The 26436-nt window shown below is 48.9% G+C and overlaps 1 protein-coding gene and 1 long non-coding RNA gene across 8 annotated transcripts in view; one reads left to right on the plus strand and one right to left on the minus strand.

Annotated features, from left to right (window-relative positions):
* Nucleotides 1-19362, minus strand: part of LOC130276372 (uncharacterized) — an 85337-nt gene extending 65975 nt beyond the window's left edge. For 2 of the 3 annotated variants that reach the window (XR_008845101.1, XR_008845102.1), the window contains exon 1: nucleotides 18696-18809. This is a non-coding gene — a long non-coding RNA (uncharacterized LOC130276372). Of the gene's footprint in view, nucleotides 1-18695; nucleotides 18810-19313 lie in introns of those variants that run through there. The other variant, XR_008845103.1, reaches the window with a different exon arrangement.
* SIAH1 (siah E3 ubiquitin protein ligase 1) overlaps nucleotides 18843-26436 on the plus strand; it is a 32861-nt gene continuing 25267 nt past the window's right edge. For 2 of the 5 annotated variants that reach the window (XM_056525634.1, XM_056525635.1), the window contains exons 1-2: nucleotides 18875-19008; nucleotides 26308-26420. The gene's annotated coding sequence lies outside the window, so the exon portion shown is untranslated. Of the gene's footprint in view, nucleotides 19009-26307; nucleotides 26421-26436 lie in introns of all 5 variants that reach the window. The other 3 variants (XR_008845100.1, XM_056525633.1, XM_056525632.1) reach the window with 3 other exon arrangements.

A 26436-nucleotide genomic window follows, 5' to 3' on the forward strand; every position in this document is an offset into this window, starting at 1 on the left:
AAAATAGAAAATTTTGCATTTTTCTAACTTTGAAGCTCTCTGCTTGTAAGGAAAATGGATATTCAAAATAAAAAAAAATTTGATTCACATATAAAATATGTCTACTTTATGTTTGCATCATAAAATTGACAAGTTTTTACTTTTGGAAGACACCAGAGGGCTTCAAAGTTCAGCAGCAATTTTCCAATTTTTCACAAAATTTTCAAACTCACTATTTTTCAGGGACCAGTTCAGGTTTGAAGTGGATTTGAAGGGTCTTCATATTAGAAATACCCCATAAGAGACCCCATTATAAAAGCTGCACCCCCCAAAGTATTCAAAATGACATTCAGTCAGCGTTTTAACCCTTTAGGTGTTTCACAGGAATAGCAGCAAAGTGAAGGAGAAAATTCACTATCTTCATTTTTTACACTTGCATGTTCTTGTAGATCCAATTTTAGAATTTTTACAAGGGGTAAAAGGAGAAAATGTATACTTGTATTTGTAGCCCAATTTCTCTCGAGTAAGCACATACCTCATATGTCTATGTAAATTGTTCGGCGGGTGCACTAGAGGGCTCAGAAGCGACCAGGGGATTTTGGAGAGTATGTTTTTCTGAAATGGTTTTTGGGGGCATGTTGCATTTAGGAAGCCCCTATGGTGCCAGAACAGCAAAAACCCCCCACATGGCATACCATTTTGGAAACTAGTACCCCATAAGTGGATGTCAAATGCACAACAGGAGCGCTACAATGCTCAGAAGAGAAGGAGTCATACTTGGCTTTTTGAGAGCAAATTTTGGTAGGGGGGCATGTCGCATTTAGGAAGCCCCTATGGTGCCAGAACAGCAAAAAAAAACACATGGCATACCATTTTGGAAACTAGACCCCTTGAGGAACGTAACAAGGAATAAAGTGAGCCTTAATACCCCACAGGGGTTTCACGACTTTTGCATATGTAAAAAAAAATTCACTAAAATGTGTGTTTCTCCCCAAATTTCACATTTTTGCAAGGGTTAATAGCAGAAAATACCCACCAAAATGTGTAACCCCCATCTCTTCTGAGTATGGAAGTACCCCATAAGTGGACGTCAAATGCACTACGGGAGCGCTACAATGCTCAGAAGAGAAGGAGTCATATTTGGCTTTTTGAGAGCAAATTTTGGTAGGGGGGCATGTCGCATTTAGGAAGCCCCTATGGTGCCAGGACAGCAAAAAAAAAAAAAACATGTGGCATACCATTTTGGAAACTAGACCCCTTGAGGAACGTAACAAGGAACAAAGTGAGCCTTAATACCTGTTACGCCTAGCGCTCCGGGCCCCCGCTCCTCCCCGGAGCGCTCACGGCGTCTTTCTCCCTGCAGCTCCCCGGTCAGTCCCGCTGACCGGGAGCGCTGCTCTGTCATGGCCGTTGGGGATGCGATTCGCACAGCGGGACGCGCCCGCTCGCGAATCGCATCCCAGGTCACTTACCCGTTCCCGTCCCCTGCTGTCATGTGCTGGCGCGCGCGGCTCCGCTCTCTAGGGCGCGCGCGCGCCAGCTCCCTGAGACTTAAAGGGCCAGTGCACCAATGATTGGTGCCTGGCCCAATTAGCTTAATTGGCTCCCACCTGGTCCCTGACTATATCTAACCTCCTCCCATGCACTTCCTTGCCGGATCTTGTTGCCCTTGTGCCTAGTGAAAGCGTTTTGTGTGTTTAAAACCTGTGTACCAGAACTTCTGCTATCTCCCCTGACTACGAACCTTGCCGCCTGCCCCCGACCTTCTGCTACGTCCGACTTTGCTTCTGCCTACTCCCTTGTACCTCGCCTATCTTCAGCAGTCAGAGAGGTGAGCCGTTGCTAGTGGATACGACCTGGTCACTACCGCCGCAGCAAGACCATCCCGCTTTGCGGCGGGCTCTGGTGAAAACCTGTAGTGGCTTAGAACCGGTCCACTAGCGCGGTCCTCGCCATCCCTCTCTGGCACAGAGGATCCACTACCTGCCAGCCGGCATCGTGACAGTAGATCCGGCCATGGATTCCGCTGAAGTTCCTCTGCCAGTTGTCGCTGACCTCCCTACGCTGGTCGCCCAGCAAGCTCGTCAGATCGCCCAACAAGATCACCAGCTGTCGTACTTGACCACCATGACACAGCAACTCCAGTCACAACTACAGCAAGTACAGTCACAGCTACAGCAGCAACAACCATCTCCTCCGCCAGCTCCTGCACCCCTTCCGCAGCGAGTGGCCACTCCTAGCCTCCGCCTGTCCTTGCCGGACAAATTTAATGGGGACTCTAAGTTTTGCCGTGGCTTTCTTTCGCAATGTTCCCTGCACTTGGAGATGATGTCGGACCAGTTTCCTACTGAAAGGTCTAAGGTGGCTTTCGTAGTCAGCCTTCTGTCTGGAAAAGCCCTGTCATGGGCCACACCGCTCTGGGACCGCAATGACCCCGTCACTGCCTCTGTACACTCCTTCTTCTCGGAAATTCAAAGTGTCTTTGAGGAACCTGCCCGAGCCTCTTCTGCTGAGACTGCCCTGCTGAACCTGGTCCAGGGTAATTCCTCCGTTGGCGAGTACGCCATACAATTCCGTACTCTTGCTTCTGAACTATCCTGGAATAATGAGGCTCTCTGCGCGACCTTTAAAAAAGGCCTATCCAGCAACATTAAAGATGTTCTGGCCGCACGAGAGACTCCTGCTAACCTGCATGAACTCATTCATCTAGCCACTCGCATTGACATGCGTTTTTCTGAGAGGCATCAAGAGCTCCGCCAGGAAAAAGACTTAGATCTCTGGACACCTCTCCCACAGTCTCCACTGCAATCTGCGCCTAGGCCTCCCGCCGAGGAGGCCATGCAAGTGGATCGGTCTCGCCTGACCCTGGAAGAGAGGAATAGCCGTAAGGAAGAGAATCTTTGTCTGTACTGTGCCAGTACTGAACATTTTTTGGTGGATTGCCCAATCCGTCCTCCACGTCTGGGAAACGCACGCTCGCACCCAGCTCTCGTGGGTGTGGCGTCTCTTGATGCCAAGTCGGCTTCTCCACGTCTCACGGTGCCTGTTCGGATTTCTACTTCAGCCAGCTCTCCCCTCTCAACCGTGGCCTGCCTGGACTCTGGAGCTTCTGGGAATTTTATTCGGGAGTCCTTAGTGAATAAATTCCGCATTCCGGTGACCCGTCTTGTCAAGCCACTCCACATTTCCGCGGTCAACGGAGCCAGGTTGGATTGCACCGTGCGTTACCGCACGGAGCCCCTCCTAATGTGCATCGGACCTCATCACGAGGAAATTGTATTTTTTGTCCTTCCTAATTGCACTTCTGAAGTTCTCCTTGGACTACCCTGGCTTCAACACCATTCCCCAACCCTGGATTGGTCCACTGGGGAGATCAAGAGTTGGGGTCCCTCTTGTTCCAAGGACTGCCTTCAACCGGTTCCCAGTACTCCCTGCCGTGACCCTGTGGTTCCTCCTGTATCCGGTCCCCCTAAGGTCATTAAGGACTCTGCCTGCCACAGGAAATGCCCCTCCCCCCCTCCCAGTCCCATCAGGCAAGCCTCTGTGTCCCCTCATGGCCCTCGTCCTGGTGTCACACTGCCCCGTGCCAGGTCTCGCCCTCTGCCCTCTCTCCCCATTCCTACTCCTGCGGTTCTGCCTGCCGTTGAGGAATCCCTCCATCCTTTCCCGGTGTCCTCATCCCAGGGGAGGCAGTTACCGGACAAAGAGAAGGGGAGACCTAAGGGGGGGGGGTACTGTTACGCCTAGCGCTCCGGGCCCCCGCTCCTCCCCGGAGCGCTCACGGCGTCTTTCTCCCTGCAGCTCCCCGGTCAGTCCCGCTGACCGGGAGCGCTGCTCTGTCATGGCCGTTGGGGATGCGATTCGCACAGCGGGACGCGCCCGCTCGCGAATCGCATCCCAGGTCACTTACCCGTTCCCGTCCCCTGCTGTCATGTGCTGGCGCGCGCGGCTCCGCTCTCTAGGGCGCGCGCGCGCCAGCTCCCTGAGACTTAAAGGGCCAGTGCACCAATGATTGGTGCCTGGCCCAATTAGCTTAATTGGCTCCCACCTGGTCCCTGACTATATCTAACCTCCTCCCATGCACTTCCTTGCCGGATCTTGTTGCCCTTGTGCCTAGTGAAAGCGTTTTGTGTGTTTAAAACCTGTGTACCAGAACTTCTGCTATCTCCCCTGACTACGAACCTTGCCGCCTGCCCCCGACCTTCTGCTACGTCCGACTTTGCTTCTGCCTACTCCCTTGTACCTCGCCTATCTTCAGCAGTCAGAGAGGTGAGCCGTTGCTAGTGGATACGACCTGGTCACTACCGCCGCAGCAAGACCATCCCGCTTTGCGGCGGGCTCTGGTGAAAACCTGTAGTGGCTTAGAACCGGTCCACTAGCGCGGTCCTCGCCATCCCTCTCTGGCACAGAGGATCCACTACCTGCCAGCCGGCATCGTGACAATACCCCACAGGGGTTTCACAACTTTTGCATATGTAAAAAGAAAATATATTTGTTTAACTAAAATGTGTGTTTCTCCCCAAATTTTACATTTTTACAAGGGTTAATAGCAGAAAAGATACCCCACAATTTGTAAATACATTTCTTTGGAGTAAGGACATACCTGATTTTTGAATGATTTTGGCTCCGCTGGTGCACACCAGGTCTTGGTATAGGCATGAGGTCAGTCAGGGGCCTTGAGCTTTTCATAGCAGAGGATGTGGGACCCCCCCTCAAGGAGCGTTAATGGGGGGAACACTGAGCCCTAAAATAGGGGAACACTACAGGGGACAACGGGCCGTAACTGGGGTATACAGGTGGGGTACAGAGGCCCGTAATATGGGGTACAGTGGGCCAGAAGATTATAAATTATAATAAAAAAGGATATATTCCCAGAATAATGACCCAGAGCATAGCCAAAACTAAAAAAAAATATGCCCACCCCAAACCCTATACTCTGAATCATCATTCTGGGAATGTGATATGTGTGGCCATCCCTAACCTGTTGCCTCAAATGCGCACCCGCTCAGGTGGAGAGAGAGCGCTGCGCATTTGAGGCAACATAAAAAAGTCCTCGATGATAGTGACTCAGTGACCTATGACCTATTTTTGAAAAAACACCCCCAGAGGTCTTATCAGTTTTTGGTTTTTTTTCAGTTTTTTTGGGCAATTTAGTGGTTTTAGGAGGTTAACAATTTGGAATGTACTCTGGACATGGTACATTGGTCAAATTATGGAAAATTAAACTGAAAAGGGAAAATTTAGGGCTCCATGGAAGTGTGATACTCCCTGAAGCAGCCTATGCAGAGGCCCGGATTATCTGGGCAAGTGTCGCACTGGTACGTGGTGTCCTTCGGTATCCCCCTCCTGCTACACACTCTGCATCTTTTCTGGGTTCGTCCCTTCTTTCCACTGTGGGGGATCACACCTGAAAAGTGTTGGCCTGGGACGATCCTGGCGTCTATAACTCCAGACGCTTGGGAAGTCCGGCCTGCTCTTTCCCGGTCAGCAAAGATCAGGAACCTTAGGACTTCTTCTTGGTACTGGAGGAATGTCCCTGTGTTGCCAGAGTACTGGGATAGTACAAAAGCGTTGTACATGGCAACCTGTACCAAGTAGACCGCAACTTTTTTGTACCATGCCCATGTTTTTCGCATGGCGTTACATGGCTTAAGGACTTGATCTGAGAGATCAACTCCCCCCCCCGATTGTAGTCCAGAATACAATCGGGCTTGAGGACCGGTCCCACAGTACCTCGCACAGGGACAGGGGTGCTGCCGTTTCCATGAATAGTGGTCAGCATAAGGACATCCCTCTTATCCTTATACTTCACCAACAACAGGTTATCATGGGTCAGGGCACGGGACTCACCCTTGGGGGATAGGCGTCTGGACCAAATTTAGAGGGAGGCCTTTCTGGTTCTTCCGCATGGTCCCACAAGCGGACGTGGATCTGGCGGAAAGGGATTTGAACAGAGGGATGCTGGTATAAAAGTTATCCACGTATACGTGGAAACCCTTATCCAGCAATGGGTGCACAAGGTCCCAAACGAGTTTCCCGCTAACACCCAGAGTGGGGGGACATTCTGGGGGTTCAATACGGGAATCTCGTCCCTCATACACTATAAACTTGTAAGTGTACCCGGAGGTACTCTCACAAGGTTTATAGAGCTTCACGCCATACCGCGCCCGCTTCGAGGGAATATACTGGCGGAAGATGAGTCTCCCCTTAAAACTGATGAGAGACTCATCTACCGAGAGGTCCCTGAGCGGTACGTAGGCCTCCAAAAATTTGGCCCCAAAGTGATTGATAACCGGCCTCACTTTGTAAAGCCGGTCATGGGCGGGATCACCTCGGGGCGGACATGCCGCATTATCTGCATAATGCAGGCATTTCCGAATGGCCTCGAACTGCCTCCGTGTCATCGCCATACTGTAAAGCGGGGTCTGATAGAGGACGTCCCCGCTCCAGTAATGACGAGCACTTACAGTAATGGAAAAAAAAAAGCTGCGGGCAAAAAAAAAGGGGTGGCGCACGCAGCTCCCTGAACCCCTAATAGGACCCGGGGTCAGGGATCAGACCCTAATAGGACCCTTGGGGACCTATTAAGGGGTCGGGGGGGGACTTTTTTTTTACTTTTTCAACTTTATTAACCCCTACCTGTCCCTGCAATCCGCTGTCCCTATTCTAAGGCTCCTGAGGGGGCTCCGGAGCTCCGAGGGGGGATCCACGGTCTCCTCCTCACTTCTGCACCCGCTGACTGAACACAGAGAGCGGGTGCAGCAGCGGGAAGGGACCGTTAACCCCTCCTCTGCCGCACTACTATTGGCTGGACGATCGCCAGCCAATAGCAGCGTTGTTGGGGAGGTGACAGTATTGTCACCTCTCCCCAGCAACGGCAGGTGATTGGCGGTGTATCGTACATCGCCGATCACCATCTAGTTCCGGATCTTTGGGTCACCACTGACCTGAATGACCGGAATCACCGCAGATCGCCCGCCGACATGTGGGGGTCCCGGGATCCCCCTCGGCGTTTGCCTGGGACGCCTGCTGAACGATTTCAGCAGGCGTCCGGTTTCGCAATCTGCCCTGTGCGCGGCAGGATGCGAAATTCCCACGGACGTATGTCACGATGCCGGCTGGCAGGAGGTGGATCCTCTGTGCCAGAGAGGGATAGCGAGGACCGTGCTAGTGGACCGGTTCTAAGACACTACAGGTTTTCACCAGAGCCCGCCGCAAAGCGGGATGGTCTTGCTGCGGCGGTAGTGACCAGGTCGTATCCACTAGCAACGGCTCACCTCTCTGGCTGCTGAAGATAGGCGAGGTACAAGGGAGTAGGCAGAAGCAAAGTCGGACGTAGCAGAAGGTCGGGGGCAGGCGGCAAGGTTCGTAGTCAGGGGAGATAACAGAAGGTCTGGTACACAGGGTATAAACACACAAAAACGCTTTCACTAGGCTCAAGGCAACAAGATCCGGCAAGGGAGTGCAAGGGAGGAGACTAGATATAAGCAGGGAACAGGTGGGAACCAATTAAGCTAATTGGGCCAGGCACCAATCATTGGTGCACTGGCCCTTTAAGTCTCAGGGAGCTGGCGCGCGCGCGCCCTAGAGAGCGGAGCCGCGCGCGCCAGCACATGACCGCAGGAGACGGGAACGGGTAAGTGACCTGGGATGCGATTCGCGAGCGGGCGCGTCCCGCTGTGCGAATCGCATCCCCAACGGCCATGAGAGAGCAGCGCTCCCGGTCAGCGGGACTGACCGGGGAGCTGCAGGGAAAGAGACGCCGTGAGCGCTCCGGGGAGGAGCGGGGACCCGGAGCGCTAGGCGTAACAGTACCCCCCCCCTTAGGTCTCCCCTTCTCTTTATCGGGTAACTGCCTCCCCTGGGATGAGGACACCGGGAAAGGATGGAGGGATTCCTCAACGGCAGGCAGAACCGCAGGAGTAGGAATGGGGAGAGAGGGCAGAGGGCGGGACCTGGCACGGGGCAGTGTGACACCAGGACGAGGGCCATGAGGGGACACAGAAGCTTGCCTGATGGAACTGGGAGGGGGGGAGGGGCATTTCCTGTGGCAGGCAGAGTCCTTAATGACCTTAGGGGGACCAGATACAGGAGGAACCACAGAGTTACGGCAAGGGTTACTGGGAACCGGTTTTAGACAGTTCTTGGAACAAGAGGACCCCCAACTCTTGATCTCCCCAGTGGACCAATCCAGGGTTGGGGAATGAAGTTGAAGCCAGGGAAGTCCAAGGAGAATTTCCGAGGTGCAATTGGGGAGGACCAAAAGTTCAATCCTCTCGTGGTGAGATCCGATGCTCATAAGAAGGGGCTCCGTGCGGAAACGTATGGTACAGTCCAACCTGGCTCCGTTGACCGCGGAAATGTGGAGTGGCTTGACAAGACGGGTCACCGGAATACGGAATTTATTCACAAAGGAGTCCCGAATAAAATTCCCAGAAGCTCCAGAGTCCAGGCAGGCCACGGCTGAGAGGGGAGAGCTGGCTGAAGTGGAAATCCGAACAGGTACCGTGAGACGTGGAGAAGCCGACTTGGCATCAAGAGACGCCACACCCACGAGAGCTGAGTGCGAGCGTGCGTTTCCCAGACGTGGAGGACGGATTGGGCAATCCACCAGAAAATGTTCAGTACTGGCACAGTACAAACAAAGATTCTCTTCCTTACGGCGATTCCTCTCTTCCAGGGTCAGGCGAGACCGATCCACTTGCATGGCCTCCTCGGCGGGAGGCCTAGGCGCAGATTGCAGTGGAGACTGTGGGAGAGGTGGCCAGAGATCTAAGTCTTTTTCCTGGCGGAGCTCTTGATGCCTCTCAGAAAAACGCATGTCAATGCGAGTGGCTAGATGAATGAGTTCATGCAGGCTAGCAGGAGTCTCTCGTGCGGCCAGAACATCTTTAATGTTGCTGGATAGGCCTTTTTTAAAGGTCGCGCAGAGAGCCTCATTATTCCAGGAAAGTTCAGAAGCAAGAGTACGGAATTGTATGGCGTACTCGCCAACAGAGGAATTACCCTGGACCAGGTTCAGCAGGGCAGTCTCAGCAGAAGAGGCTCGGGCAGGTTCCTCAAAGACACTTCGAATTTCCGAGAAGAAGGAGTGTACAGAGGCAGTGACGGGGTCATCGCGGTCCCAGAGCGGTGTGGCCCATGAGAGGGCTTTTCCAGACAGAAGGCTGACTACGAAAGCCACCTTAGACCTTTCAGTAGGAAACTGATCCGACATCATCTCTAAGTGCAAGGAACATTGCGAAAGAAAGCCACGGCAAAACTTAGAGTCCCCATTAAATTTGTCCGGCAAGGACAGGCGGAGGCTAGGAGCGGCCACTCGCCGCGGAAGGGGTGCTGGAGCTGGCGGAGGAGATGATTGTTGCTGCTGTAGCTGCGACTGTACTTGCTGTAGTTGTGACTGGAGTTGCTGTGTCATGGTAGTCAAGTACGACAGCTGGTGATCTTGTTGCGCTATCTGTTGCGACTGCTGGGCGATCTGACGAGCTTGCTGGGCGACCAGCGTAGGGAGGTCAGCGACCCCTGGCAGAGGAACTTCAGCGGGATCCATGGCCGGATCTACTGTCACGATGCCGGCTGGCAGGAGGTGGATCCTCTGTGCCAGAGAGGGATAGCGAGGACCGTGCTAGTGGACCGGTTCTAAGACACTACAGGTTTTCACCAGAGCCCGCCGCAAAGCGGGATGGTCTTGCTGCGGCGGTAGTGACCAGGTCGTATCCACTAGCAACGGCTCACCTCTCTGGCTGCTGAAGATAGGCGAGGTACAAGGGAGTAGGCAGAAGCAAAGTCGGACGTAGCAGAAGGTCGGGGGCAGGCGGCAAGGTTCGTAGTCAGGGGAGATAACAGAAGGTCTGGTACACAGGGTATAAACACACAAAAACGCTTTCACTAGGCTCAAGGCAACAAGATCCGGCAAGGGAGTGCAAGGGAGGAGACTAGATATAAGCAGGGAACAGGTGGGAACCAATTAAGCTAATTGGGCCAGGCACCAATCATTGGTGCACTGGCCCTTTAAGTCTCAGGGAGCTGGCGCGCGCGCGCCCTAGAGAGCGGAGCCGCGCGCGCCAGCACATGACCGCAGGAGACGGGAACGGGTAAGTGACCTGGGATGCGATTCGCGAGCGGGCGCGTCCCGCTGTGCGAATCGCATCCCCAACGGCCATGAGAGAGCAGCGCTCCCGGTCAGCGGGACTGACCGGGGAGCTGCAGGGAAAGAGACGCCGTGAGCGCTCCGGGGAGGAGCGGGGACCCGGAGCGCTAGGCGTAACAACGTATAAGTACGTGCCTGGTCCTTAAGACCCAGGGCGCAGGGACGTACTCATACGTGCTTGGTCCTTAAGGGGTTAAGGACCAGAGCATTTTTTGTACATGTGACCGCTTGCTCTTTAAGCATTAATAACTCTGGGATGCTTTAACTTTAGAATTTGATTCCGAGAATGTTTTTTCATGACTTATTATACTTTAACTTAGTGGTAAATTTTTGTCAAAACTTGAATCATTTCTTGGTGAAAAATTCCCAAATTTCATGAAAAATGTGTAAATTTTGCATTTGTTCTTACTTTGAAGCTCTCTGCTTGTAAGGAAAATAGACATTCCAAATAAATTATATATTGATTCACATATGCAATATGTCTACTTTATATCTGCATCATAAAGTTGACATGTTTTTACTTTTGGAAGACATCAGAGGGCTTCAAAGTTCAGCAGTAATTTTCCAATTTTTCACAAAATTTTCAAAATCAGAATTTTTCAGGGACCAGTTTAGTTTTGAAGTGGATTTGAAGGACCTTCTTATTAGAAATATCCCATAAGTGACCCAATTATAAAAACTGCACCCCCTCAAAGTATTCAAAATGATATTCAGTAAGTGTGTTAACCCTTTAGGTGTTTCACAGGAATAGCAGCAAAGTGAAGGAGAAAATTCTAAATCTTCATTTTGAACTGACATGTTCTTGTAGACCCAGTTTTTGAATTTTTACAAGGCGTAAAAGTAGAAAAAGCCCCCCAAAATGTGTAACCCAATATCTCTCAAGTAAGGAAATACCTAATATGTGAATGTAAAATGCTCTGCGGGTGCACTAGAGGGCTCAGAAGGGAAGGAGCAACAATGGGATTTTGGAGAGTGAATTTAGCTGAAATGGTTTTTGGGGGGCATGTCTCATTTAGGAAGCCCCTATGGTGTCATAACAGCAAATAAAAACCCACATGGCAAACAATTTTGGAAACTACACCCCTCATGGCACAGTGAGCCTTAACACCCCACAAGTGTTTGAGGACTTTTTGGTAAAGTCGGATGTGTAAATGAAATTATAATTTTTTCACTAAAATGCTGTTTCCCCCCCAAATGTACCATTTTTACAAGAGGTAATAGGAGAAATGCTTCCCAAAAGTGCCCCCCAATATGTGGATGTAAAGTGCTCTGCGGGCGAACTACAATGCTCTAAAGAGAGAAGAAGAGAATTTGTTTAGAATGGAGGTCGGGGGCCATGTGCGTTTACAAAGCCCCCATGGTTCCCCACATGTGACCCTATTTCAGAAGCTACACCCCTCACGGAATGTAATAAGGGTTGCAGTGAGCATTTACACCCCACTGGCGTTTGACAGATCTTTGGAACAGTAGGCTGTGCAAATGAAAAATTGCATATTTTATTTTCATGGACCACTGTTCAAAAAATCTGTCAGACACCTGTGGGGTGTAAATGCTCACTGCACCCCTTATTACATTACGTGAGGGGTGTAGTTTCCAAAATGGGGTCACATGTGGGAGGGGTCCACTGTTCTGGCACTATGGGGGCTTTGTAAACGCACATGGCCTTCAATTCTAGACGCATTCTCTCTTCAAAAGCCCAGTGGCGCTCTTTCACTTCTAAGTGTTGTAGTGCGCCTGCAGAGCACTTTACATCCACATATGGGGTATTTATATACTCAGAAGAAATGGGTTTACAAATTTTATGGGGCTTTTTTCCTATTACCTCTTGTGAAAATAAAAAATTTGGGATAACACCAGCATTTTAGCGATAAAATAAAAAATTTTCATTTTCATGTCCAACTTTAACGAAAATTCTTCAAACACCTGTGGGGTGTTAATACTCACTATGCCCTTTGCTATGTTTCGTATGGGGGGTAGTTTCCAAAATCGGGTCACATGTTGGTGATTTTTTTTTTTTTTTTTTGCGTTTATGTTAAAAACGCTGTAACGCTCAGCCACCCCTGTGCAAATCGTCTCAAATGTACATGGTGCGCTCACTCCTGAGCCTTGTTGTGCTGCAGAGCATTCTACGTCCACATTTGGGGTATTTCCGTACTCAGGGGAAATTGTGTTACAAATTTTGGGGATCTTTTTTTCCTTTTACCTCTTGTGAAAATGAAAAGTATGGGGCAACAACAGCATGTTGGTGTAAAAAATAAAAATTTTTACAATAACATGCTGGGGTAGACCCCAACTTTACCTTTTCATAAGGAGTGAAAGGAGAAAAAAAAAAAAATGTGTTAGGCAATTTCTCCCAAGTACGGAAATACCCCATATGTGACCCTAAACTATTGCCTTGAAATACGACAGAGCTCCAAAGTTAGAGGCATTTGAGGCCTAAATCAGGGATTTGCATAGGGACGGACCCGGATGCAAGAATCACACTTGCCTCCGATTCCAAAATTACCCTCCGGCAGTGTATCCCAAACAGGGTGCCTCCAGCTGTTGCAAAACTCCCAGTCAATGGCTGTCCGGCAATACTGGGAATTGTTGTTCTGCAACAGCTGGAGGCTCCCTTTAAGAAACAGTGCCGTACCAGACATTTTTCATTTTTATTGGGGGGGTTGTAACTGTGTAGGGGTATGTGTAAATGTAGTGTTTTACTTTTTATTTTGTGTAGGTGTAGTGTAGTGTTTTTCAGGGAACATTCACATGGGCAGAGTTTAGAGCAAGTTTCCCGCTGTGAGTTTGAGCTTCAGCGGAAAATTTGCGGCATCTCAAGCTTGTAGTGAGAAACTCACTGTAAACCACCGCACGTGTGAATGTACCCTGCAAATCTCCAGCTGTTGATAAAACTACAATTCTCAGCATGCGCTTTGGCTGTCCGTGCATGCTGGGGGTTGTAGTTATGGAACAGCTGAAGGCACACTGGTTGCAAAACACAGAGGCCCTCATTTACTAAAGTCCAACCAACTCTTTTTCTCGGTTATTGCGCCTAAATTTTAGTCGCAACGTCTGTGCGACTATTTATGCGACCAAATTTTAGTCACACAACCGACACTTTAGAAAACACTCGGAGTGTTTTTTTTCCACTCTCAAAAGGGGCATGTTTTATGCAAAAATGGGCGAGTACTTTCAAAATCACTCGAGAAAAAGCGTGAATTTTCCTCACACAATAACCGGCAGCCAAGAGGCCGAGTGAAATTCCAAAAATGGAGTGATTTCTTACAAGGGACTGTTTTCCATCGTGTTTTGTGTGAAAGTAACTTGTTTTATAACCTGAAAACATTTTGTACAGTTCAACACTTTTATGAATAAAATATTGAATGCTTTTGTAATAGTTAAAGGGGTACTCCGGCGCTTAGACATCTTATCCCCTATCCAAAGGATAGGGGATAAGATGCCTGATCGCAGGGGTCCCACCGCTGGGGACCCCCGTGATCTTGCACGCCGCACCCCGTTTTAAATCAGTCCCCGGAGCGTGTTCGCTCCTGGTCTGATTACTGTCGATCACGGGGCCGGAGCGTTGTGATGTTACACCCCCTCCCATAGGCTTGCATTGATGGGGGCGGAGCGTGACGTCACACTGGGCGGAGCCTTGACGTCACAACGCTCTGGCCCCGTGAACAACAGTAATCAGACCCGGAGCGAAAACGCTCCGGGGACTGATTTTAAACGGGGTGCAAGATCACAGGGGTCCCCAGTGGCGGGACCCCCGCGATCAGGCATCTTATCCCCTATCCTTTGGATAGGGGATAAGATGTCCAAGCGCTGGAGTACTCCTTTAATGTTTATATATATTTTTTTCTTTTTAACACATTTGCAATATTAGGTTTAAATCAATTTAACACCCAAGCTGATAAACAAGGATAATTGTTGTAATGTTTGAAAAATTATAACACATAAATACTTTTGATTCATGCAAACATTTTTAAACAAACAAGTCTAAACCATTTTGACTCACACAACTAATTTCTTTAGCTCGGAGTTTGACTACTGCGACACAAAAAAACGTGCGACAGAAAAATAACCGACATGTGCGACAGAATAGTAAATAAGCCTGAAAAACAAGACTAGTGATATTGAAATCACTCCAGAATAAACACTCCACTCTTAGTAAATCAGGGCCAGAGTTTGTTACTTAACTCAGTGTTTTGCAACCAGTCTGCCTCCAGCTGTTGCAAAACTACAACCTCCAGCATGTACTTACAGCCGAAGAGCATGCTGGGACTTGTAGTTATGCAACAGCTGGAGGCACACTACTGCAACTCCCAGCATGTCCTTTGGTAGTTTGTGCATGCTTGGGGTTGTAGTTATGCAATTGCTGGAGGCACACTTTTTTATAGAAAGAATGCGCCTCCAGCTGTTGCATAACTACAACCCCCAGCATGCACAAACTACCAAAGGGCATGCTGGGAGTTGTAGTAGATCCTTCTGCTGTTGCATAACAACAACTCCCAGCATGCCCTTTTGTGCATGCTGGGAGTTGTTGCTAAGCAACAGCAGGGGGCCAGCCTTACCTCCTGCTTGCCGCTGCTGTCTCCACTCCGGGGGCCCGATCCTGCCGCCAATGCCGGGGATCAGGGGCCCCCACTCCAGGCTACATACTCCCAGGTGCCATTAGGGACACCCCCACAGCAAGAGTCCTGATTCGTTGGCTGGTAACGGCTGACGAATCAGGACAATTGTGAGGTGGCATTTGACCCTTTTTTTTATCACCCGATTGACAAGGAATCACCACAAATCTCCGATCTGGACCCCCCCCAGGAGTTTGCATGGGGTGCCTTTCAGCAGGCATCCTGGTCCGGTCCCTGCCTGGCGATTACAGGTACGCCCTGGGTCCTTAAGTACCAGGACGTCTGGGCGTACCTGAACGCCCTTGGTCCTTAAGGGGTAAAAGTATATATTTTGTTTGACACAGGTACAACAATAGTGCCTGCCCACCCTTTCTCTATTTTTTCTAATCAACTGGTGTCAGACAGTTAAACAGATTTGTAAATTACTTCTATTTAAAAAATCTTAATCCTTCTAGTGCTTATCAGCTGCTGTATGTCACAGAGGAAGTTGTATAGTTCTTTTCTGTCTGACCACAGCGCTCTCTGCTTACACCTCTGTCAGTGTCAGGAACTGTCCAGAGCAGGAGAGGTTTGCTATGGGTGTCCCGATCAGCTAAAACGCACAAGGAGGGTCCCTTACCTGCCTTCTCAGCGTCCGATCGCCGAATGACTGCTCCATGCCTGAGATCCAACCAGGAGCAGTCAAGCGCGCCAATATGGGAGCTATAACATTGCAAAAAATATATAAAAATAAATAAAAGTCACCCGCCCCTTTTCCCATTTAAAAAATAAAACTGTGAATAAAAAAAATATATAAACATTTGTGGTATTGCAGCGTGCGCACATATCCAAACTATAAAAATATATTGCTAATGGTGTATGCGCAAAAAAATTCCAAAGCCCAAAATAGCGTATTTTTGGTAACTTTTTATACCATAAAAAAAAAATAAAAAGCGATCAAAAAGTCCGATCAAAACAAAAATGGTACAGATAAAAACTTCAGATCATGGCGCAAAAAATAAACCCTCATACATCTCCTTGTGCAGAAAAAGAAAAGTTATATGGGTCAGAAGATGACAATTAATATGTAGTTATGATATTTTTTAGAAGACAAAATCAAACCTATATAAATAGGGTATCATTTTACTCATATGGACCTACAGAATAAACATAAGGTGTAATTTTTACCAAAAAGATGCATGACGTTTTACTTTCCCAATTTTGGCTCACAAAATTGTTGTAGAATATGGTTTTGGGTACGGGTAAAAAAAACGGACAAAACCTTATGACGCAAAACGGACTAAGGCTGGGTCCACACTACGTTTTGTCCCATACGGGAGCGCATACGGCAGGAGGGAGCTAAAACCTCGCGCTCCCGTATGTGACCGTATGCGCTCCCGTATGTCATTCACTTCAATGAGCCGACCGGAGTGAAACGTTCGGTCCGGTCGGCTCATTTTTGCGCCGTATGCGCTTTTACAACCGGACCTAAAACCGTGGTTGACCACGGTTTTAGGTCCGGTTGTAAAAGCGCATACGGCGCAAAAATGAGCCGACCGGACCGAACGTTTCACTCCGGTCGGCTCATTGAAGTGAATGACATACGGGAGCGCATACGGTCACATACGGGAGCGCGAGGTTTTAGCTCCCTCCTGCCGTATGCGCTCCCGTATGGGTAGGGTTGCCACCCTGCCGGTATTTTACCGGCACAGCCGGTATTTTCATCTACATTCCGGGCTGTGCCGGTAAGTTTGGATGAAAAATACCGGCCATGCAATGGCCGGTATTTTTCATTCACTGACAGGGGCGGACGGAGCAGCATCCCCAGAACAGCATTTCTTTCATGTCCGGCCGTACAATGCCCAGGTCTGACACCAGCAGCCTGTGACAGGGAGAGCTCCGTGCGATGACAGGAAGAGATTGTACAGTCCTGGGGAGGGGGCGTGCACCTCCTGTCTCCTGTCTCCCCCTCCCCCGCCTTCTCTCTGCCCCGTGCAGTCTTACAACCCTCCATAGGCAGAGCAGGGAGGGGAGAGGCCGTGTATTCTGTCTCCATCTGCAGCGCAGGGCGGGTGAGTGTCTGTGTATATATGTGTGTGTGTATATATGTGTCTGTGTATATATGTGTCTGTGTATATATGTGTGTGTGTATATATGTGTGTGTGTATATATGTGTGTGTATATATGTGTGTGTGTATATATGTGTCTGTGTGTATATATGTGTCTGTGTGTATATATGTGTCTGTATACATGTGTCTGTATACATGTGTCTGTGTCTCTATGTGTCTGTGTATATATGTGTGTGTGTAGGGGGGGGGGGGTAAACTAACTAATCTGGGGGACAACTATGCTGCCTAATCTGGGGGACAACTATGCTGCCTAATCTGGGGGACAACTATGCTGCCTAATTTGGGGGACAACTATGCTGCCTAATCTGGGGGACAATTATGCTGCCTAATCTGGGGGACAACTATGCTCCTAATCTGGGGGACAACTATGCTGCCTAATCTGGGGGACAACTGGGGGACAACTATGCTCCTAATCTGGGGGACAACTGGGGTACAACTATGCTCCTAATCTGGGGGAAAACTGGGGTACAACTATGCTCCTAATCTGGGGGACAACTGGGGTACAACTATGCTCCTAATCTGGGGGACAACTATGCTCCTAATCTGGGGGACAACTATGCTCCTAATCTGGGGGACAACTATGCTCCTAATCTGGGGGACAACTATGCTCCTAATCTGGGGGACAACTATGCTGCCTAATCTGGGGGACAACTATGCTCCTAATCTGGGGGACAACTATGCTGCCTAATCTGGGGAAAAACTACCCGGCCCTCCACAATATTTTTAGTTTCTCATGTGGCCCCATGGGATAAATAATTGCCCACCCCATTCCTCCTCCACCCCGGACATTTCTTAACCTGGAGCCGCCCGGGGAAAGGAGAAAGTGAAGACAAGAGACTGGTGAGACCTCTCTGCAAAATTGTGTATTTAATGCAGTGTTTCCCAACCAGGGTGCCTCCAGCTGTTGCAAAACTATTACTCCCAGCATGCCCAGACAGCCTTTGGCTGTCCGGGCATGCTGGGAGTTGTAGTTTTGCAATAGCTGGATGCACCCTGGTTGGGAAACACTGATTTAATGTTTTAATGTGTGAAACTATCTGCTGCGCTCTGTATCTAATCCTGTCATGTGCGATACTGTCTGCTGAGCCTGTGTATCTAATTCTGTCTTGTGTGATACTGTGAGCTGAGCCTGTATATCCAAATCTGTCATGTGGGATACTATCTGCTGAGCCTGTGCATCTAAATCTGTCATGTGTGATACTGTCTGCTGAGCCTGTGTATCTAATCCTGTTATGTGGGATACTGTCTGCTGAGCCTGTGCATCTAAATCTGTCATGTGTGATACTGTCTGATTAGCCTGTTTATCTGACGTTGCGCAGCGGGACGTCACTCGTCATCAGAGAGAGCCAGCGTTGCTGTCGCGCACCACCACTACCGCCGCCGCTGGCATAAATAGGGTTTTGGTAGGTATTCTCTAAATGTAATTTTTTTTGTGCGATATAGGAAAATTCCCCCCGCATATATATTGTATCCCTCCAATCCCCTATGCCATTTCTTAAACCCCCCTCCCATCCCCCATGCCATTTCTTAAACCCCTGATCCCTCAGCCCCTGTGCAATCTGGCCCCTCCCGTTTTGTAGCTCCACCCCCACATAGCCACACCCATGACCGGTATTTTTCTGAGGGAAAGGTGGCAACCCTACGTATGGGACAAAACGTAGTGTGGACCCAGCCTAAACCGGATGATGTGTTTGACATACAGTTTACAATGTTAAGTCAATGCATTCAGTTTTATATACAGTTCCATACGCTTTTTAACTTGAAACCGTATATGGGGACTGTATAGCAAAAACGTGGTGTGCATGCACCCTCACAAGGATGGCTCAATGGTCAGGTAACTACCCTGGCAAAAACAGCGGGAAAAGCAGCACGTCCAGAGAAACATCGCTTGGTGGGCGTGTCCACATGGAATGGGCGGAGCAAGCGGCAGATCTACACGCAGCCTGTATAAGCGGCTTACGTGCGCGCCCCCGGTGAGTGACAGCAGTGACGTAGCCGCCGTGAACGCGCCGGCTCCCCTCCGCAGTGTCTTTCTCTGAGGGCGGAGGCGCGCTCTGGGCACGGTAACGGCTGCTTTACGTAGAGGCAGTACCGGGGGAGGAGGAGGAGAGACCGGGTGTTCACCTCACACCATCACGGCTGGGGCAGAGCAGAGGTGAGTACGGTCGCCGTTTTAAGACTTTGTAGATTGTGTGTACACGACGGACATCTCTTGCTGTGGTAACAGAGCACCCCCCTCCTTTCCTTTCTGGTCACCCCTCCCCCTGGTTTCTCTCCCCTCCCCCATTCCCGGTATACCGTCAGCCGCATTGTCTATCTACGAGTTATTGTTTGTGGCGAGGCCGCGGCCTAATCCGCCCCAGTCCATCCCACCTTCCCTGCCTGTAATCCCTTGTCCCCGGCCTGTAGCCGCTGATGGCTGCCTGTGGTGAATCCTTCACCTCCCTCTGTATTGTTTACCTGATGCTTCCCTTTTGGTTTGCAGCCATTGTTTGCTGTATGGTTTTTGTTCCCTGACACAAGACTTTTTGTTTTTTTCAATTTGTGTTTGAGTGTTACCATAGTGATGAGTAATAACAAGTAACTGATAATATCCATTGATAAAAATCATGAATACTATTAGAATAAATGGACGGTGTTTGGGGTCATTGCCTGTAGTGATATTTCCTGCTCTGAATGTTATGAAGACACATGATCCTACCGGCTTTGTCTCATGTGTTTAGCTCAGTGGGTTTATTATTTTGTGTCTGTTTACTAATATACAGTAGTTTTATGTGATACCATTGGGCAATGCATTGCTAATAGGTCGGACAGGCATTCAGACTGCTAATGTACTATGGTGGTCACAGTAGGAGTAGGTGAACCAACCCAGTCTTTGAGACCCCTTACAAGAGGAAGGGGGACAGACATTGGTTCCTTAGTACATTTTCTGGGGGGCATCTTTACTGCACATTGTACATAGAGGACTATATGTGTGTGATATGTATGTATATGCTAGGGATCGACCGATATTGATTTTTATTTTTTTTAAGGGCCCATACCAATTAATCTGTGAACTTTCAGGCTGATAACTTATACCGATATTCCGGTATAAGTTATCGGCTATTTCCCCCCCGGCCCTGCAGAAGCCTCTGCAGATCAATGATTTAAAGCGGGTGCTTTAAATCAACTGCAGCGACTTTTGCGGGGCCAGAGACCTCTGTCGCCACCCGCTTCTCTCCCCCTGCCTGTCCTGGGGTCCTCTTGAGAACAACCCCCCCCAATCCCCTGGCCAGGGACTGCCGCCACCCGCTTCTGTCCCCCTGCCGGTCCTGAGTCCAACCACCGCTGCTGCCCCATTGTCTCCCCCATCCCCGGTTTTATAATTACCTGTTCCCAGGGTCCGCGCTACTTCTGGCTCGGGCGGCGTCCTGAGCTGTCGCTGTGCGCACTGACGGTGACGTCGCGTTGAGGACGTCACTTGTCATTGCGCTGCGCACAGCAATAGCGCAGTACACCGCAGCAGCCAGAAGTACCGCGGACCCTGGGAACAGGTAATCATAAAACCGGGCAAGGGGGAGGCAATGGGGCGGCGGCGGTGGTCTCTGGCCGGGGGGGACAGGGCATTATCGGCAAGGTAATTGCCGATTCCGATAACGTCCAAAATGGTGAAAATCGGCCGATTACATCGGCCAAACCCATAATCGGTCGATCCCTAGTATATGCACATATGTATGTATATGCGTATGCACATACGTGTGTAAATATATATAGTTACACACACAGTGTATTTGGGATGACTTCTTCCATATTGTATTTTGTTTTGTCTGCATTCTGTATGTCCTCACTGTACATTGAGGGGATAAACGTTATATCTGTATAGTGTTATGGAAGCTATATGATCACCGTAATGGTTGAACTGTCTTAGGCCATGATTATTTCTGATTTGCATAGATAATGTGGATTTGCATAAATGTATTTATCTGCTGGCAGTAATGGTACAAATCCAGACATTTTGCATAGTCGGTGAGAAGCCTGATTTGAGCTTTTTTTCTTTTTGGACGGGCCGGATGTTATTGTATGTGATAGTGGGCCGGTTGCTAATCCCCTGTAATCTGCTCTTGGACTTTGTGGTGGTGTATTTTATTTTTTATTTTTCTTGTAGTGGTTGTTTTTGCAGTCTTGAGAAAACTAGAAGTGCCAACATGGTGAGGCCCAGCTATTTTTCTTGCAGGGGTCTTGTGGGGGCGGAGGTCTTGGGTGACATATCTATTGTTCCAAGCATGCGGCTTCTGGGTATAACCTCTGCAGGCGAGGACTGGGCCTGGTCTTAATGTCTTCATGCCTGGCTGTTCATGTGTTCGCCTTGCATGACTTGCTGAATGGCTGTGGTAATACTAAGCCGTGTCCAATTTCTTACTTCTCTGCTGCTAATACTTTTTTTTTCTTTTTTTTTTCTTTGATGAATGACACAGACCGTTTTGAGAATGTGGCTGTATATTTATTGAGGAACAAATGCTTCTGTATGACTGAAAAGCTTGGAATAAAACAAAAAAAGGTGTCTGAAGCTCACAAAGCAGTGTTAATGCTACATATTCCAGAGAGTACAGTCATACAGTGGTGGTCAAACTGTATGGGGAACTGATTCCAGTACAGCCTGCGACAGTGTACACCTTTTTAGTATAACCTGTATAGACTGAAATTCACATCACGATTTGGTAATGCAGATAAGTTGAAAACCCACTGGACCCGTACTGCACCCCATTAATTTCAATGAGCCAGATGTAGTCAGCTATTGACTCCAGTAAGCTCATTGGTATACGTTTTTGTTGCAGTTGCCTCAGCAGGGGTGTGGAAATTTTATAAAAAACTACTTGTCCACGGGACTAAAATGGAGCAAAATCTACTTGTCCCTCATGACGATCCACTTGTCTGGGCCAATTTTTGCTTTTACGCGCTCATTTTTTCCTCCTCGCCCTATAATAGCCATATATACCTTTTTAATTTTTCAATAACATATTCTCTGAACCAAAAAATAGGTGGTAAAATTGAAATAGTAAAAGTTAATTTTGAAGACTTGGTGGTTTTCTCTTCTACGCCATTTACCTTGTGGTTATAACATATTATTTTGATACTTTAGGTCGCCTGATTACAGCAATACCAGATTTGTATAGTTTACGTCATGTTTTACAAATTTTAATGAATTTTTTTTTAATTGCCATTTTTTGACCCTGTAGCTTTATTTTTTCCCCCGCATACCAGGCTGTATGTGGGCTCATTTTTTGCGCCATAATCTGTTTTTTGTATTGCTACCATTTTGGTATTGATCTGACTTTTTAATCACTTTAACTTTATTTTTTTCTGGGATATTATAAAAATTGCGATTTTGTGGTTTGGTATTTTTTTTTACATTTACCGTACGGGATACATAATGGTATATTTTAATAGGTCATACAATTACGCACGAAGCGATAACAAATAAGTTTATTTTTTATTATGTTTGCATGTTTTTATATAGGAAAAGGGGGTGAGTTGAACTTTTAACATGGAAGGGTTAATGTGTTTTTTGTAAACTTTTATTAAAACTTTTATTCTTATTTTTTTATTACCGTATATGCCGGTGTATAAGACGACCCCCCAACTTTTACAGTTAAAATATAGAGTTTGGGATATACTTGCCGTATAAGACTACCCCTCCTACCGCTATGTACAGTACCTTATAGTTCCCCCACATTAGGTAGGCAGCTCCCCCCCCCACATTAGGTAGGCAGCTCCCCCCCCCCACATTAGGTAGGCAGCTCCCCCCCCCCCCCCCCCCACAATAGTAGGCAGCTCCCCCCCCCCACAATGGTAGGCAGCTCCCCCCCCCACAATGGTAGGCAGCTCCCCCCCCCCACAATGGTAGGCAGCTCCCCCCCCCCCACAATAGTAGGCAGCTCCCCCCCCCCCACAATAGTAGGCAGCTCCCCCCCCCCCCACAATAGTAGGCAGCTCCCCCCCCCACAATAGTAGGCAGCTCCCCCCCCCCCACAATAGTAGGCAGCTCCCCCCCCCCCCCCCCACCCACAATAGTAGGCAGCTCCGCCCACAGACATACAACTTCCAGCCATATAGAGTATATGGCTGGAGGCTGTATGTCTGTGTACTGCCCCCCGCAGTGTTCCGGTCAGCGCTTCTCCGGCCCGGGGTCACAATCTACTGCTATGGCCTATGGACCATAGCAGCAGTCCCGGGACCGGAGGAGCGGTGATCGGAACACTGTAGATGACGCGCCGCCGGTCACTCACCAGGCCCCGGCCGCGCTCGTCCTCCTCCGGTCCTCCTGCGCCTCTATAGTTATACGCACGGGACGTCACTGACGTCACGTGCGTACAACCATAGAGAGGTGGAGAAGCGCAGAAAGACCGGAGGAGGACGTGCGGCGGGCGGGGAATGGTAAATGGCCTGCGGACATACTTATGTCCCGAAAAGATTTTTCGGGACACAGGGATGTCCGGCATAGGAATGCTTATGATTATCGTGCCGGCTCCTGTGTGAAACTACAACTACCAGCATGCCCGGACAGCCTTTGCCGGTCCGGGCATGCTGGGAGTTGTAATTTCACAACAGCTGGAGGCACCCTGGTTTTTAAGTATACAGTTACTAGTTTGTACATGCTCTGGCCGGCCCCCGCCTGCAGCCGCACACAGGAGCCGGCACGATAATCATAAGCATTCCTATGCCGGACCCCTATACCCGGCGTATAAGACGACCCCCGATTTTTCAGAAGAAAATTCGGGTTTAAAAAGTCGTCTTATACGCCGGGATATACGGTAGACTTATAGGAGGAATTAGAGATGAGCGAACTTACAGTAAATTCTATTCGTCACGAACTTCTCGGCTCGGCAGTTGATGACTTTTCCTGCATAAATTAGTTCAGCTTTCAGGTGCTCCCGTGGGCTGGAAAAGGTGGATACAGTCCTAGGACGCTCTTTCCTAGGACTGTATCCACCTTTTCCAGCCCACCGGAGCACCGGAAAGCTGAACTAATTTATGCAGGAAAAGTCAGCAACCGCCGAGCCGAGAAGTTCGTTACGAATCTAATTTACTGTAAGTTCGCTCATCTCTAGGAGGAATCATTAGATTCCCCATACAGATGAATAGAGTTCTATTGAACTCAATTGATCTGTGATCCATTGATAGAGCCTGGTCCAGCCAGGCTCTATCAATGACAGAGCCACGGGACAGCGGGGAGCAGAGGTAAGTCCTGCGACTACCTCCATAGTGGATCGTCCGCTCACAATCGCGCTGCGGGGGGGGCGATCCACCCCACTAGCCTACCAGGGAGCATTCACATGTCCCTTTAGATGCCGCTGTCAGCTTTGACAGCGGTGATCGCCGAATGCTGGCTACTAGCGGTGGCTCCCGGCTACTAAGAACATCCGGGGGCTGCAGAGTATGGAGCCGGCAGGAGTCCGAAGCCCGCTCCATACACCCCTCTGAGCGCTGCATGCTAGTTATTAGCGGCGGTGTGAAACTTGCGCCCCGTGCAGACTTGCGACTGCTCCTCCCCCTCAGCTCTCCGAAGCGAGAGCTGGGGGGGGGGGGGAGCGAAGGCAGAGGACGCAGGTCTGCATGGAGGGGGAGCAAGACGCCATGCCGCCTCATCTCCCCCTCGCACGTCTAAGAAGGCAGCAGGGGAGAGACAGCTTCTCATCTCCCCCTGCTCTGCTTCGGAGGACGCAAGTTTGGAGTATGGAGCGGGCACGAGTCGGGAGCCCGCTCCATACAGACTGCAGAGCGCCGCAGCGCTTGTCAGGTCCGGGCTAAGGGCCGGAAAAATTCACCTGCCCGGCGCCCGAAACTGCATGTCCCGGGCAATGGGTGATAGGAATTCCACATCCATGCACAGAAGACCCCGGTTTTAAGTCCGGGAACAAAAACTGATCATCACAAAAAATGAGCACACTATAGTCACTAGCTGACTCCATCCGGTTCATTGAAGTGAATGAGGTCCAGCAGGAGCGGGGGGGGGGGGGGGGGGGGGGGTCTGCCATATCCCCGGTCGTGATGTGAATGCGGCCTTAGACTCATGTAGAAATGAAATACTAAAGATAGGCTATATTCACACTGGCACCACATTTCCTTTTGATTTATTTATTTTGCAGGCAGGATAGTGTACTCTGCTGCATAATAAAAATAGGAAAATCTTATTGACCTATTTAGTCAATGGGATTCATTATCACTTTTTTACGCTGGTCTTCTGCTTGTTGTTAATGGTAAGGCAGAGCTATGGCCAGAATAAATGTTTTCGGCCTAAATCTCTTGTGGAGATGACCAAGGTACTGAAGTCTTGAGAAACAGCACAGATTGTAAGGTGGTATGTGAGAGATCCGGATCAAATCTGTTAATAAAGTAATGGTCAGTGTGTCTAAGCAGATTACACAGAAAACTACTGGAAATTCAGTTTCTTGGCAGTCAGAGGCCGCAGGAGATATGTTAGCCTAAGTTTCCACTTGGTTATTTTTCTGGCAGTTTTTGGATATCTGCCACTGCAGTTTTTGAGCCAAAGCCAGAAGTGTATTCAAAAGGAATAGGACCTATAAAGGACAGACTTACACTTCTCCTCCCTTATGGATCCACTTCTGACTTTGGAATACTGCCACTGCAGTTTTTAAGCCAAAAACTGCCAGAAAAAAAAAACAAGTGGAAACTTAACTAGAGAGGAGCGAACTTACAGTAAATTCGATTAGTCACGAACTTCTCGGCTCGGCAGTTGATGACTTTTCCTGCATAAATGAGTTCAGCTTTCAGGTGCTCCGGTGGGCTGGAAAAGGTGGATACAGTCCTAGGAAATAGGCTCCTAGTACTGTATCCACCAGTTCCAGCCCACGGGAGCACCTGAAAGCTGAACTAATTTATGCAGGAAAAGTCATCAACTGCCGAGCCGAGAAGTTCTTGACGAATCGAATTTACTGTAAGTTCGCTCATCTCTAAACTTAACCTTAGGAGTGCAAATAAACAGTGGAAAAAGTTGGTGTTGGGCATAGTTCCTGGAAACACAATGAAGGTGAGGTATGAGGTGACAAATCCAGCCTTGCTGGCTGGATGCATAGATCTATAGGTGGGAATTCAGGTGAATGATTTTTGTCCACTTTTATTTATTTTTTATTTTTAATGTGGTGCTAATATGTACATGCCCCATTTTTATTAATGGTTGCAGGGCATTTGTTAAATTTTTGCAGGCACACATTTCTTGAAATTTCACTTTAGTATACTATTTTCTAACATTTAGCGCAAAAATGTTCAACTTTTTATTTTTTTACACCCCCCCAAAAAAAATAAAATAACTAAGCCAGGCCCGGGCTTGTGTACAGTTGCAACACAAAAAGCTAGCCTACCACACTATGTTCAAGTTGTTTTCCTGAATGAGTTGAAGTGCATTGTAAAACCAATGATTGAAAAATTGTATAACCAATGATTATTTCCCCCATAGAGCTTGTAGAATGTGTGAGAAATCAGTCTGTGAACATGCATCCTGAGTACCTTGGCTGCAAGGGTTGTTATACTCATTGAATTCTGCATGCCCACCTAGCATTGTAAAAGAAGGTGATTCCTACATACA

The sequence above is a fragment of the Hyla sarda genome, chromosome 6, assembly GCF_029499605.1.
Source record: "Hyla sarda isolate aHylSar1 chromosome 6, aHylSar1.hap1, whole genome shotgun sequence".
Lineage (NCBI taxonomy): Eukaryota > Metazoa > Chordata > Amphibia > Anura > Hylidae > Hyla > Hyla sarda.